Here is a 16,188-nt window from a genome sequence, read left to right as displayed (position 1 = left end):
TAATATACCATTTCGCAGTTCTTTTTACCGTTAATAGAAACACACATACAATTACATTAAAACAGTCAGCCATAATACTATTTTGTCCTAATTCAAAGCTATTGACGTACATATAACTTTTGCAGTTCTTTTCGCCGATAAATGAAACACATATATGATTACATGAAAACAGTCAGTCAACTAATCATTCACTATAAAGTTTATGCCGCTCAACTGCCTGGTAATAGTATTAACGCATCATTACGCGATGAACAGTTTTTCGTTTGCTAAACCGTTCTTTTTATAAAGAAATAAACATATATTAACTGAGCCTGTAACATAATAAAAAAAGGTATAAGATCAAAAAATAAATAACCTAAACCACTTGTTTTTTTAATGAATTCCGCAAAATTTGTTGACAACGGAAATAAAAAAGACTGTTATTTAATGACTAGTACGATTAGACCACACATTTTGGAATGGTTACCGGCAGCATGCAGTCTTTACGCATTCCATATCGGAAATTGTTACCTTTGATTTATGTTTCTGTAGATACAGACTGGTCAATTAGTAGCGATTAAAGATTTTAGATACAGCTTTTGTATAAAAGGCCACATATTTTGTAGTCAACCTTATAAGTTTTCATGATAAAATGATATGTGTGCAGTGAAAAACATTTAAATCTGTGATGGCACAATACTAAAATATGTCAAATAACTGTTATGAATCACTATAGGTCCATGACTAAGATATATGTGCTGTATTTGGCTTGTAATGGTTCACTCTGAGCTTATTAGTTTTATCTGAGAGTTAGCATATGAACTTAGAATTGCCATTCGTTGATCTCACGTAGTTGCGTCAGGACCGCTACCCTGGATAGTTAGGGTGGTGCAATTGTTCAATAAAACATTTTAAAATAAAACTATTATGATAAGCACTTTTGACATTTGTGTCTATAAACTTTTAAATAAAGTAACAAATGGAATGAAAAGTACAGGTCTTTCTTATATTTTGTAATGTATTGCATTCACATCAACCTTTGGGCGACACAATAACACGGAATTTACGCATATTTCGCAACTATTTTTTTGAGGGAATTTTGAAATCTTTTAAGTTGAACACAATTAAATTTTCTGTTAAAAAAAGTTTTGTTTTTCACATTTATGAACTCTTATCTTAAACATATAACTATGACAAGAAAATTATTAATCAAAATATAAATGTATCCCAAAGGTTGTTTTCAAAATATACACACTTTTTTGAAATTCATGATTTTTCCTAAAATGGTATTCCTGCTGATTAGTGCTTAATGACTGAACCTTTTTAAAGCGTGCAAAATCGTTTGCAAAATTGTTTTATTATTTAAAAAAATAAATTAATATAAAAAAACACAATTACTTTTGGGCGACACAACATATATCCTATGGGCGACACGAGTCTCCCAAAGGTTGCATCAAAGTTACCCAAAGGTTGGATTGTTCTAAATATATATATATATATATATATATATATATATATATATATATATATATATATATATATATATATATATATACGTAAATACTTAGGTCGTTCGAAATAATTGTTTCTATTTTATGTATCCAGGTTTATTCATTTCATTTGGGACTTGGGTGGTTCATAAAACATCAATGGGAAGATAAGGAAAAATCAAACAACGAACATTTATTATCTAATAAAATACCAAAATACAAGAACCTAGGGTTTTCTTTGAAGTGTTTTTCTGTACCCTCTTACCATATTTAAACGAGAAATATACTTTTGGTCTCAGGAAGGATATCATATCAAATAAAGAAAAATAATTATAATCAATTTTTGTGCCAATATCAACAGTAGTTTTGACATCACCGACAGAGGCAAATGTCGCTGTCAACGCGGGCTCATCGAAGAAATTCACGTGTCGTGCATCTGGGGGTCTTCCACAACCAACGGTGGAGTGGTATAAGACTTTCAGAAGCAGCTGCACCAGGAATGGCGTCAAGATAATGAATTCCATATCCAGTTCGCCGTCTGAAAGCAATGGTCTTATACAGGTGGAAAGTTCACTGGATTTCACAGCATCCAGTTTGGATAATAATCTTTGGATTTGCGCAGCAAGTAACATCAACTCTGAGTGGAAACTGTCAGGATCAAAACTTCTAGACGTTAGATGTAAGCTTTTCATTGAATAACCAACTATAGAAAAATATAAATAGTATTTGGTTAAATTAAAATGAAAACAGCATGTCCTGGTCGTTATTTACTTTTTGACGAATTACGCATATCATGATATGATACCAATTTGCACAACCGAAACGGTCGAAGGTAACCTCCCATTGATATAAGTAATGTTTTGAACTAAGCTAAACTAAGTTTGGGCTGAATTTAAATTCTGTATTGACATTGTTTTTACTTTAAGGAGATGTCGATGAGAAATTGTACACAGTCTCAGTGACTGGCAAAAACATACTTTAAACACATATTACATAATACATATGTGTTGATAATCGTCTCAACTTGGTTTATTTTCAATGCTTTGTTTATAGTACATGAACAAATGTTGTATAGACAAACAATTTGAAAAAAACAAAAACAAAGAAAATATTTATGATACGTGAGAAACATCTTATTTAGATAACTGCATTGTCACCCAATTTTAACATAACTTCAAATAGCTCCCTCCATTCAAAGATGCCTTCAATAGGGACCCTATTCACATTCTGTGGTGGTTATATTTGAAAATCAAAGATGATTAGTATAATCAGTTAATTTATAAACGCAACTACAAACAGTATGATATGGAAAATAAAACATGGAAAAGAAATGATATGTTAAGACTGTGACTATTTATAGTATAATAATTATATTATTATATTATGTGCAGTGACTATTAGCATTATAATATGTCTTCAAAATTTCAACATACAGCACAAACAAATCAAAATCGTAAAAAAGCAAAATTTTGTGTATGGACGCCAAACATACGAGGATGATGACATGCCACAAGTGGACAACCAAGGTGTTGATGTTAATGGGCGGACCCAAAGGGATTATATTACCCAAAGGCACTTGAACAATCACCCTGTCAATCATTTGCCATTGTTGTACGTGTAGATTTTCATATTTCAGTTAAACAGTTACTAACTATTTAAGAAATAAGCAGAAAACATCTAATTTTTATAAACTTAAATATAAGATTCTGCGATCTAATTTTTGTCAGCAGTCTTACATAACTTGTGTCCATGGATTTTCAAAAATTGGCTCGTTCCAAGATAAAAAATAATAGTTTTCAAAACGTTCAATCCGTGAGAGTGCAGCTTTAATATCTTTGATAATACCAATTATTGAATTTAATATGCAAGGCTACTTAACAGGGATATGCATTGAAGACAACAGGTTCCTTTAAGACATTAACTGGCTATATTTTTCTATAGATGAATTGAAAAAAAACAAAAACTTTTATACTTTATGTAGCTGTAAGTCCATGTTTAACATGTTTAACAATAGGAGAAACTACATAAAACATGTGCTATACATTTAATGGCAAAAGTGTAAGTTGTGGATATCACTTTGAACATCTATCACCGATTGTATTTCTTATTCATTAACACATAAATAAATGTCAGTTTAACAAACAATTCATTATAACTATGTAACTTTACCAAATGGAAGACTGATAATAACACAAAATTAACAATCAGATATTACAGTAAAGTGAGGTTCCATAATGAAATGAAATGAAAAACAATATTATACAATTATGTTATCTGAATTGTTACAGATTGTTTTTGATTTTTTATGCTCTTTTGCAATAATTTATAAGCAAAAAGTGATATTTTCAACTTCATTTAAACAGTAACATTCAGTTTCATGGTGTGTATTGAATAAAGAATGTATACTGTTTATGTCACATCACAGTTCTGTTATTGATTTGTAAAAGATATTGATCAGCATTATTTCTCATCTTTGTTTTTGTAATGGTTTGCTTAACACAATATTGATTTTAGCAAAATTTGCTCTGCTCACTTTTTCTGTAACAGTTATTTTGCACATTTTGTTCATCATAATGCATGAGTGTAATTCTTTCTGAAACTGTTGCATGAGTCCACTCGGTCAAATTTACACACTTTTTCATCAGTTGTTTTTGAGTTGTATTGAACAAAGTAAAACTTCATGAAATTATTGTAATATATGATATATCAACAGTAATACCCCATATAATACCAATAACTAAAATAACCTAGACATTCAAGTTGAAACAATAAATGTATTACAATTTAATGTAGACTTATTCCTATTACACAAATAAGATTTTTTGATTGTAAATACTTTCCATCAAAATGATTTTAGATACATCATCAGAGAAAATACTTCTACATACTTAATAATAAAGGATAATTTCCATCTCAATAACACATGTTGTATATGTTGAAGAACAAATGAGTAGCTCAAATTGATATTACGGTAAATGATTGGTGAATGCTAAAATATTTACTATGGTCTACTTAAGTCTTAGTATGAAGAAATAACTTGTTAAATGTTCATTTCTTTCAAATTAAACTCAGTATCTTTCATTAAATAAATTATTTTAGACATCTATTCATCCTTTTTGGAATATTAAAACAATATCATGGAGTGTGGTAAATATTATCTAGGAGTAAGAGTGGATCTTTAAAGCTGCACTGTCACAGTTTGAATAAGTTTTTTTTTTATTTTTTATCTTGGAACGAGCCAATTTTTGTGAAAATCCAAGGGAACCAGTTATATGAGATTCATGACAAAAATTAGATCGCATATTTTTATAATCAAGTGCAAAAATTGATATTTTATGCATTTAAGCCATAAAATATTAATTTTCGAACAGAAATATTGAAATCTATGATCTAATTATTTTTTGAGAGCAATCTTATATCACTTGTTTGCAGAAACATACGCAAAAATTAGTCCTTTCCAAGACAAAACATGAAAAAGTTGTAAAAATGGTAAATTTGTGAGAGTGCAGTTTAACAATTTATACTGCATTCAAAAAGAGATCTTATGAAAAATTGTAACTTTCATTTCCTAATCCTGGAAAAGTAATATTGAAATCCATGTTAGCATTTCGCATGGCATTCTCCAGAACAGATTTTTTCAATTGGAAAAGTTCACGTTGTTGAGCTATTTTTAAATCTAAAAGTTCAATCTCCTTTCTTGCTCTGCAAACTTCAAGGTCATGCAGCTCCTCGGTGAGCTCAATCCCATCCATGCACTTCCTACGACCTATGAAGAAATTGTATATTTTTGTTTTTAAGTTTATACATTTATAATGTACACAACAAAAATGCAAATATTCCTTAGCATGGATTATAATGAAAGCAAATTTACTCTAAAAACATGCATATATTGCTGTTGATGATTTGAAAATGAAATAAGGCATTAAAACCACCAATGTTGAAAAAAAAAATATCTTTCAAATGCAAAAGGCAGTTAACAACTGAAATTAATATGTTATCTTTTTTAACCAAATTTCATCTGCATCCATATTATGCCATTCATCCTTTCGTGTAAGTGTTTAATATTTATGATTTGACTGATATACATATATATCCTATGTTCCTGATTTTGTGTTAAATATGAATATACCGTTGAAAATGTACTCATAGAAACATATCAAAACAATGAGTTATACAAATGGTTTACGTTTCTTTGTATTTGTCTGCATCACTCTGGGTTCATCTGGGTGTTCATGGGACACACTTGGATGTTCAATGGCATGAACTGACACTGTTTCTTGATGCGTGCTGATGTGCTTACTCTCTGTCACTGAAATGTTCATGCAAAGTTACAGTGATGTATAAGAAAATGTGTAAAACTTACTCTCATATTAGATTATAAAAAGTAATTGGACAGAACATAGAGTACCGAGCAGTACCACTTGTGAAGACATTGACAATTTTGACCACTTTCTTTCTTTAGAAAACATTCTAACCCCCTTTAGGATGCTATAAAACATCTCAACTGGAGGCAATGGTAACATACTATAAAAGAAACATGTACTGTGTACAAAAACTAAACATCACTTCAATTGATATCATTATACATGTAGAAATTGAAGATGAGAGAAGAAGGTAACTAACAAGAGCTGTCATAAGACTCGACAAACCGAAAACACAATATCAGGAAAGGTCTCTATAAACTCTTCCTATATACCAAGTTTGGTCACAATATGTAGACCCTTTCTTAGGTTATTCAAAACCAACCCTTTTTCTATTAATAATATTAAGTCAATTGAAGAAAGGATATTAGACTTATAAGGGAAAATCCCTAAATCCCAAAATTTACCTTAAAACTTTAACCAGACGCCGACGCTGGGACAAGTAGTATAGCCCTTCTTATTCTTTAACATTGATTATGAGAAAGGTGCCCTCAAAAAAAATCATGACTATCATTTATCAAGACAAACTGAACTTTAATATAAAAGGCCTCATAAAAGTATATTATAAGACTCTTACTTGGTGCTTGTTGCACAACCAAATCTGCAACACTGGCAGCATCTTCCACAGGCTCTATCACTGAAAATAAGATTTGTTTCCCTATTAATGGTTCTTATAGCTACAAAACATCATGCAATACAGTGTAAACTAGATTGTGCCATGTTAAATGTTTTTTTTACATTGTTTCCATTATATCATTTTACTTCCATTATGGGAATTATTATGTTAAAAGGAAACATCTATGATTGAAGCAGTTGCACATTACCATTATTTTAACAGGATAAAAAAATGGCTGAAACATATAATTCAATTAACTGATACATTCAGCAATTCTTCAAAGGGGTACCTCCAGATTCTATCCCGCCTGGGATCCCTATGAGTTGGGGCTTGTCCTTCAGAAATTCAAGGACAATTTCCTCTGCCAGTGTAATCTTGCCAACTGGACCGCCACCAGTGGCCATGTTTTCGTTATACTTTTTCTTGGCTAAAAGAATAATGGATTCTTTATACTGATGTTTAAATACATAAATAATTGAATGTAAAGCTTTACTGAATTTCCACCATGATATAATTCAAAGATTTTACTCTAAGACTTTTCACATATGAAGTGTTTTGATTAGATAATAATGTATTATTAATGATGAAAATCTGTATAATATACCAGTGATAAGTATCAAAACATTTATTAAATTATACCTCTACTTATCACATTCTGGAACAATTTCTTAACCTCTGCAGGTGTCCGCTTTACATTGCTTGATCTGCAATTGAAATGGCCACCCTTCAGATTAATCAATTTTTTTTATAATGAACAGGAAATATTTTACAAGTAATTAAAATAATATAAATAAATTAATTCCACTTCCAACATAGATTATATATAAATACAAGCAGTCAGAATTTCTGCAAGAAAATACTTTCCCAGAAGAGAAACATATTCAAATGAGACAAATGAGGTATTTCAAACCACCTTAAAGCAGCAGGTACATGTAATGCTGTATGCTGTTAAAATCCTATTGCTCATAAAAGAAGTTCTTTAATGCAGACTTTGTATTGATATTTATACACTCATTGCGTAAAATTTAAGATGAAAATAGCCACTGAAAGCTTAATCATTTAAGGTAACGTTTAACCAGCTTATCTAACTTACGCATTCAAGTCATCGGCCACCTTAATCCAGGCGGCCGACTTCTCTTTGAATGTGATTCCGTCGGCAAATCCTCCGTATAACACGTCGTACTGTTCAATCACTAGCCGCACGGCACACAGTCGCTCTTTTTCATCCCAGGTCGTCCTTTGTTTTTCTAGCGACATTTTACATCAAACACAGCCGACAGTCACTCAGGCACTTGCATTGTACAGGTATCTGATTTTGACTACATCGGTAATATGCGTCTAGAAATTCTGAGCAAAGTTCAAGAACGATAACGCTTGAAAAAGTAAACAATGGCCGCTTACGTTCATGGAAGTATAAATATTGCGGAATCGGACTCAGGCTCAACGTTGAGACTGAGTCAGAGACTGTTTGAAATCATGTAATATTCGACAAGCTCAGCTGAGTCTGGACTTGGACTCAGGTGCTGAGACTGAGTCCAACTTTCAGACTCAGTCTTGAGACTGTTCGTAATCACGGCCCCTGGCCCTTGGGTAAGATTTTGTATCCCAGAAAATCTCTAGAGAACTAATCTGGACTTAATTAACATAGAGGTTCACGTTCGTGACAGTCATTGATCCACAATTGTCATGAAAATAACTCCCTCGCAAAAATAGCAGTTACACTGCTCTGATTTTTATAATTATTTCACAGATTGTTTGCTTTGTTGAGCTATTGTTTCAATGACATAGCCACGATGAGTTAAGGAACATTTTAACAGGTTATTTTGACGGAAATAGTACTTGGATGACCTACAGAACCAATTCCTCAGACAACGTTGGGTTAATGAAGAACAGAAACAGGAAGCCTGATTTTTAAATAAATTGATTTTCAAAGGAATGTGCCGTTATTACCTTTGGTATAACCTTAAAATAAATACCGATTTTTTTTATATCGGCGTACCAAAAATGTTTAAGATGTATTCAAAAGTTTTATAGATTTCTATAGAGTTTAAGACAATCACAAGTCCTTTCTTTCGTGGCAATATTAAATGCTTACTTACAAGATAAGTTTGTAGTAGTTTACATGATAAATTATGCTAATGTTTAAATCTAGAATCACCACCTGGGACCATTGGAACTTTAGTTGGTGGAAAAATTGGAGGGATAGTGGCAGCGATTATTCTGGTGATAGTTGTGGTTATTGTTTTGAGACAAAAGTACAACATTGACTGTTTGTGTCCAATCAAACTATCTCGGAAAGGTGAGATTTCAATTTCGAATATTTAAAGTAGAAAAAAACGCGCGTACGATAAAAAACAAAATAGAAAAATACAGGATATAATATAAATGGCCAGAATATTACTTAGAATATCAGTTTAACTTAATTATTTTTTCATTTAATTGGGGTGTTGTGCATTGATGACTAACACGATATACGGTCCATTTCTCTCCACGAACATCCGCGTATATGACTAGCAATACTATCACCTACAGATAAATGTTTTATTCTTTTGTCTATTGAAAATACTAAAAATGCTTGTTAATAAATCGTGTGACTCTTTTACTGAGCGCTCAACTTTTGATTTATAAAGAAATATATCTTAGGATATACTGTGAAATCATTTATATTCGTTGGCATGGAATTTCGTGGTTTGCCGAAAAACTAAAATTTCGTGGGTACTTGAATTCGGGGTTTTTCATTTTTGAAAAAAAATATTTCGAAATTATCGTGTCCATAATCTCCACGCGGTGGCCCGTATTTTCGTCTTCTACGTCACTCGGCTTATGACACTCGCTAAAGTGGAATGGCATGCCAATTAGTGCATATACCCATGTCAACTATCGATTTAATTCGTAATTAAGGTCATAGAAGAAGATGTACCTTGATTATAAATACAGATAGGCGAAGCCATTGAATGCCAATTAAGAATTTTGCAAACTGTGAAAACACCGAGAAGGTCCATATATTTGAGTAAACAATCCCAAATAATAGCTGATGTTTACAAATTCAATCACTTTTGAATATCATCTCATTTCAATATTTATTCACACGTTTTGGTTTAATAAGTATATTAAACGCGTTGTTTTGTACATTTTCATGTTGGGTGCTCAGTAGCTTTCAACGAAATCGATTAATTATTTCATTTAAGAAAAAAAATCGAGAACCGACTCTCATCACTCACATCTTGTAAACCTTGTAAACTTGGAGCTTTTCATGACCAGCACACATTTAGGCACGTACTTCTGTCATTTGGTTCATAAAAACACATTTAAATGATTTGGTTTATTATTTGTTAAAGACATATATAAAATATTAACAAAACAATGATAGTAAGATATACAGTTTGACGGATATTTACGCTGTATACTGCGGCCTCTGTAACGAATAAACTAGACTATGTACATAAAATGGCAATTGGAAATGTGAATAAAGGGTCAATATTAAGGGATATTTAATTCATGGATCACCCAACCCACGTAAACCACGAACATTAATGCCCCACGAACATTAATGATTTCACAGTATGCCAGCAAAATATTTTACCCATACTCATTGGCAATCACGTTTAAAACTTCCAGGATTGAGTCTAAACATGCAGCTCTTCTAAATTAACCGACGCTTTGTCTCGCTTGTTAGATTAATTTTTGACAAAAAAACACTTCTTTATCGCTAGTGGACAGTTGGGTCGGGTCGGCGGCAACAGCCAAACATATTTAAACTGACTTGAACGCTCATTATATACTAGAGCATTATGTGATAGATTAGACAAATCCACGTGTTAGAGTTTTACCAGTAGACTAGCTCATATGTGGGCCGAGGAAAGATAGCGATGAAAACTGCAAGGTTAATTATACCCAAACAGTTAACAATACACCAATTGACTATATCCTTTACATTGCCAAATCAATCATCAAATTAACAAGTTTTTCATATGTACCTTTAAATGAAATGAAAACATCTAGAACAAAACTACAACATTTTATTTTATGAGGAACAATAGTTGTGTAAAACTTTCCTTAGAATTCTAAGATGTGTGCAGTTTCATTTACGCTTAGGTTATATCAAGTTTTTAATAAACTCAAATATTTTTGTATACACCCCATATAATCAAAAACATAATTCCCTTCCCCAGCTCTGACTAAATCGCACACAACGTCAACATTTCCTCTTGATTGAACGCTGCCATACATGTCACACGATATACTAAAATGATTTACTGATAGTTTTATAATTAGACTTATGCAACACTTTCGCACGACATGTAAACAATGTTAACATTATTTCATTGCACAGAAATATATGTGTAAACAATCAAACTAACTTTGTCATCAGTGTTACTCTTTCTTTATAAACTCAAACATACGTTTACTTGGCAACTTATTTTTTTTTCTCAAAATCTCACATCAAACGCATACATCCTGCCAAAATACACAGGAAATACAGTAAATAAATTTGAATAGTCTAATCATCTCTCATTGGAATTAAGCAGGTTTTAACTCGGATAAAAGGTCAATGAGCTAGTGTACGGATAAGTCAAGCAAATTCAGCCTCTTCAAACCAATACTATGAATTTTAATATTCTAAAAGAAAGTTATCTTCTTAATGAGTATCATCCAACTTGACACACGTACATGTACTAGTCATACTCATAAGTATACATAGAACAATGAATTGGGAAGTCAACCGAGTCATAAATTGTTTGATATTCGTTTTCAGATCTGCATTATGATGCGCACACAGATAACGGAATAGATTCGTAAGTCACCATTTTAGTGAATGAATCCGAATCAGATTAACTAATAAACGTGTATGCCCGTCCAGCAGTCTGTTTGTCCTAATTTGTTATGTGTTTTTTTCGTAAACAGAATCAAGGTTCCTACATTTATTTATTTTTTATGAAAGTGATGTAATTTCAACGTAAATATTGTCATAATAACGATACTTTGAAAATGTCTTCAAATTCAGCATGTCAACTTACTTTTTATTTGAACTTTTCTTTAGAACGACAAGGATTAAATAGCATCGATGTGTTACAAAAACCACAATTTTGTAATAATGTTCCCAAATTGCCTTTCTTGAATAGAAAAATATGCTAAAGCAAAACATATTGAAAAGGAACTTGTTAAAGGTATAAGATGAATATGATTAAAACTTCAAACATCAATGGATGGCATAAGATCCTGTGCTTTAAACAAAAATTAAATATGTGTGACTAGTTTGTCCCCAAAACATGTTGACTGTGTTAATATGTATTTCAGCCAATATTAAGAACTATAACTCTGGGATTCACAGGTCCCAATGTGTATCCCATTATGTTAAATATAATAAAAAAACAACATAAGATGACGATACTAGTACTTGTGCTTGAACCAGATGGCAATTTTATCGTGTGTACAATACAATAACTCTATTTCCATTCACCTTACTTTAAAACATACATTTACGAGGATGTTCATCTTCCTTCAGTTTATCTTTACATATTGTATGGTCATTACGCATACATGAAATATTTGTTTGCAATTGACCATAAATTCAAATATCGCAGATAAAAACGTTATGATCTAAAGCACTTGTTTACTGCATGGATAATACCACCTGTATTTAAGTTGAACCATGCGTCCTAAACTTATCACCCTGTTCACTATGCTATAATTCGGGGTCCTAATCACATCAAGTGATGACTGCAGTAAATGCTTTAAACATCAATGTGTCAAACACATGCTTAAAACAGTTTGCAGATGTTGCAAGAAATATTTTCTGAACATTTTGCTGATAAAACATTTACTCATAATAATGCATCTATGCACATTGAATACTAAAACACTAATTTCCAACAAAACAATTTCAGGCAAGGATCTGATAATCGTGGTTACAACGCTACTCAGACCTATGAAGACATTTCCATGGTAACAGACAAGTCTCTGTACGATGCACTGGGTAAGAATTTTAACTTACTTATGTATAACTATTGTACTGTTTTTTTTTCAAAATTTGATTATTATACAAAAACTTTTTGGGTTTTGAATGTTTGGTTCTATGACAATGGATCCATCGGAGGGGTAAGCCAATTCTCTAACTGGCTTGATTTAAATACGATTATAATACAAACATAATATGTGTGCTGTAGTAGACGCATTGGTTGTATCAAAGCTTTAGGAATGTCTAACAAGTATAGTCTATATTGAATAACCTCAAGTTAATAGAGTATTTTCGATTGTATGTCACCTTTCTGTTTGCATTATTGATGACCTGGAAATGATAACTTTCAATGTACCTTTACAGAGAGTTTATCAATGGCAATTATATTGATACATTATTAAACATTAATGATGGCATACATACAAATCGGTATACTGTTTTTAAATTCATTTTATTTTACAGATAATGGAGACAATGGGTGAGATAAACAAATAAAATTACTCCTCTGACAGTGCAAGACTTACACAAGTGTATGAATTGCAACTCGAAGATAATTGTGTACCTATGAATTTGACAATGCGTCAAATTCGGCACCAAATATTTCTCTTCTGCCATAGGACACTATATGGTTATTTGTGTTGCTTAAGACATAATATTTTATAGTCAATATAATTTTTTGCCGTTAATATTTACTGATCCTTTATCTGTTGTTTATTACATATGTATCGTCAAAGTAACATCCAATGTACACATCATAATGCCGAATATCGATCTACTTTTGGTAAAGAATTGGTGTATCAATAGACTTCTCGGTTATATATGTAGTATAAATAATACTTCACTTTGTTTGAGAGAACATGTAACAGGAAACTGTAAGTATTTTCAAAGTGTTGTTCATTTGTCTACATTAAATGGGAGTGAGTCAAAAGTTACCCTTAACCGGGTCCAAAATCACTTGACCACTCACACTCCATATGTACAAAACGAAACAATCAAATAGCATAACATATTATGAAAGAATTAAGATTTTATTTAATTTCAATGTGGCCGTTTAAACATAAAAGGTAAAACTCTCTTCACCACATTTGGTCTCTTCAACGTCTCGGTAAACTCGCCTCTAGCGAGAATCTTTATATTCTAGGTTAATCGTCTAAACTACAAACGGTCGATACAGAACGGGTCGCATACCTCCGTACCATAAAATGATGTCCGGACGTTGACTTAACAAACTACTCAACTATATACAAACTTATACAGTATTTCTATGTATGTGGAGTAAATTGTACCGTTATCATTTAGCATACTCCACACAGAACATAATTAACACCAATAACACATATTTAGAATTGGCAATGAAATATGATTACTAAATATCAATAAATTATATTGCAGAAAAAACAACATGTTAAAGCAGGTCTTTAATATTGTTTAATTAATTTGAAGTTACATCAACGTTTCGGTGAATTACTTCTGTCTCGAAAAACTATACAATCTGGTTAGATCATCTAAACTATTATCAGTCGAAGCAGACTGGGTCACAGTTTCTTTAGTTATTTTGCTTAAATGTAATCATGCGAAATATATCGGATTAAATAGTCAACAATCATGCTTTGTTTCAGCCCCCACAGTTCGCACTTGTACACGCCGCTGGATGCGTCTGGTTCAAAGAAAAATGTAGTCTATGAAAACGTCAAAGGTAGTAGTATTGTATACATTGAAAACACTATTTTAATTGATCTATTAATTAGACGGATTGTACCATACGAGCTATCTGTTTATTGGTCTATAACCTTTAAAGTAAAGATGAACTTGGTTTGAAATCTATAGTAGTATGAGCACAATTTCTTTAATATTATCAAATAGGAAAACATTATGACCAACATTGTGTACATTACAGGTTGTAAGTGTAACTAAATAGAACGTTACTAATATGTCTTCGTTTCAGTTTGTATGCAGCATTTTCGCATCTTGTTTGTTTTCAACATTTCTCTTGTTTTGTAGATGATCCCGTTTACAACAACACAGTGCTAAAGGACCCGACACAGTCGGTGCATTAGATGAACTAGCGTTTAGAAGTTTAACTGTAATGTTTGACGCTGTTCGACGACGTAAGAAGATGTGAAGTTTTAGGATTGTTGTACGCTTCCTTGCCAGTGAAATGTTTAACATTCATTATATTGTGAAGGCATTGTTGAACCTTTCTTTGTTGAGGATATCACAGAGATGAGAAATTGGGAAAATACATAATAACGTTACACATGCAATGGTTAAGTTCGTGTTTAAAATTGTGTTTTACAGAAATCCTTTTGATTGAATCCTTATGTAACAAAATGCATGCTGCTAGTTATCTTTTGATTCGTATATTGAAATATGTAATAGTTATTAATCTAACAATAAACGATTTAACAAAAATGTTACGAACCTAGTATAACTTAGTTTTACGTCTGTTCATCTGTAAATAATTATATTTCACAATATTCGTGGGTCGTCCCAGATATCGTATAATTGTGTTTTTAAAAGACGGAAAGACGAGAAAAAACATATTTGTAAATATTTGACATAATCCCTTACAAAAATGTCTCAAAGTATCAAGGACGTACGTATAAATTTATATTTAACCAATCAATCAGATTTATTGGCATATCGGCAAATTTGCCTTGGGCCATTTACAAATATAACCATGAGTTATGGCCAAGACCTACAAATAACATGACAAACAATAAACATACAAGCAAGCATAAACTTTATATAAGTGATACAGCATTAAACAAAATTTTATTTTGTATTTACATGATTAACATTATAATTTTACTGGTCTATATTAAAATACTCTACACGTTAAATTTTGATTAATTAAGAAGCAGCTAATTCTTGTAACTTTTCATTTCTTAGTTTCATAGCATAGAAAACAAATTTTTGCAAGATTGTTAAACTGTTTACGGTTTCTATTTAACATAATGTACTTAAAGTTAGCCAGAGATGGCACATTCTGAGTACAGAGTTTACATAATCTATCATGTCTATTTACATTATCATATCTACCAGTTTCTATATACAGTGAATGCGATGAAAGTCTAAATAGAGAAAGTTCTTTTCTATATTTTTCGTTGGTTACAATATCTATGTAATCTTCATGCACAAAGCTATTTTTATACATACAAAAATATTTCATCTTTGGTTGATTTGATAATGTATCATGCCACGTTTGTAAATATTGATCTCTTAATCTTTGTTCTAAAAAAGGTAAGTAATTTGTTTCGGGATTAAAGTCATCAAGTATATTTCCAAAACCGAGATTATTTAATAGCCTTTTAAGAGAGCTATAATACACATTTGCATTAGAATTTACAAACACGTTCCTATGACTTTCAAACATCTGGTAAATTAATGAATCAGGGTTCCTTATTACTTTGGTCCAAAATTTTAATGATCTTTCTTTACATGTAACTGACAACGGAAAACGTCCAAGTTCACCAAAAATAGCCACATTAGATGTTTGTGATTTAACACCTAATACAAGCTTACAAAACTTAAGATGTAGGTTATCTAATTCTTTATAACCATATACGCCCCAGACTTTTGAATCATACGTGAGTATGGGCAACACGAGGGAAACAAAAAGAGCTAGCTTAGTTTTAACATCAAGAGGGACTCTACTAAAACGGAAAGTAAGCTATTATTTGCTCTAAGAGCCTGCTCAATTTTTTTACAGCAAAACGCATG

The sequence above is a fragment of the Mya arenaria genome, chromosome 5 (genome assembly GCF_026914265.1).
Source record: "Mya arenaria isolate MELC-2E11 chromosome 5, ASM2691426v1".
NCBI lineage: Eukaryota > Metazoa > Mollusca > Bivalvia > Myida > Myidae > Mya > Mya arenaria.
Note: the sequence above shows the minus strand (reverse complement) of the source record.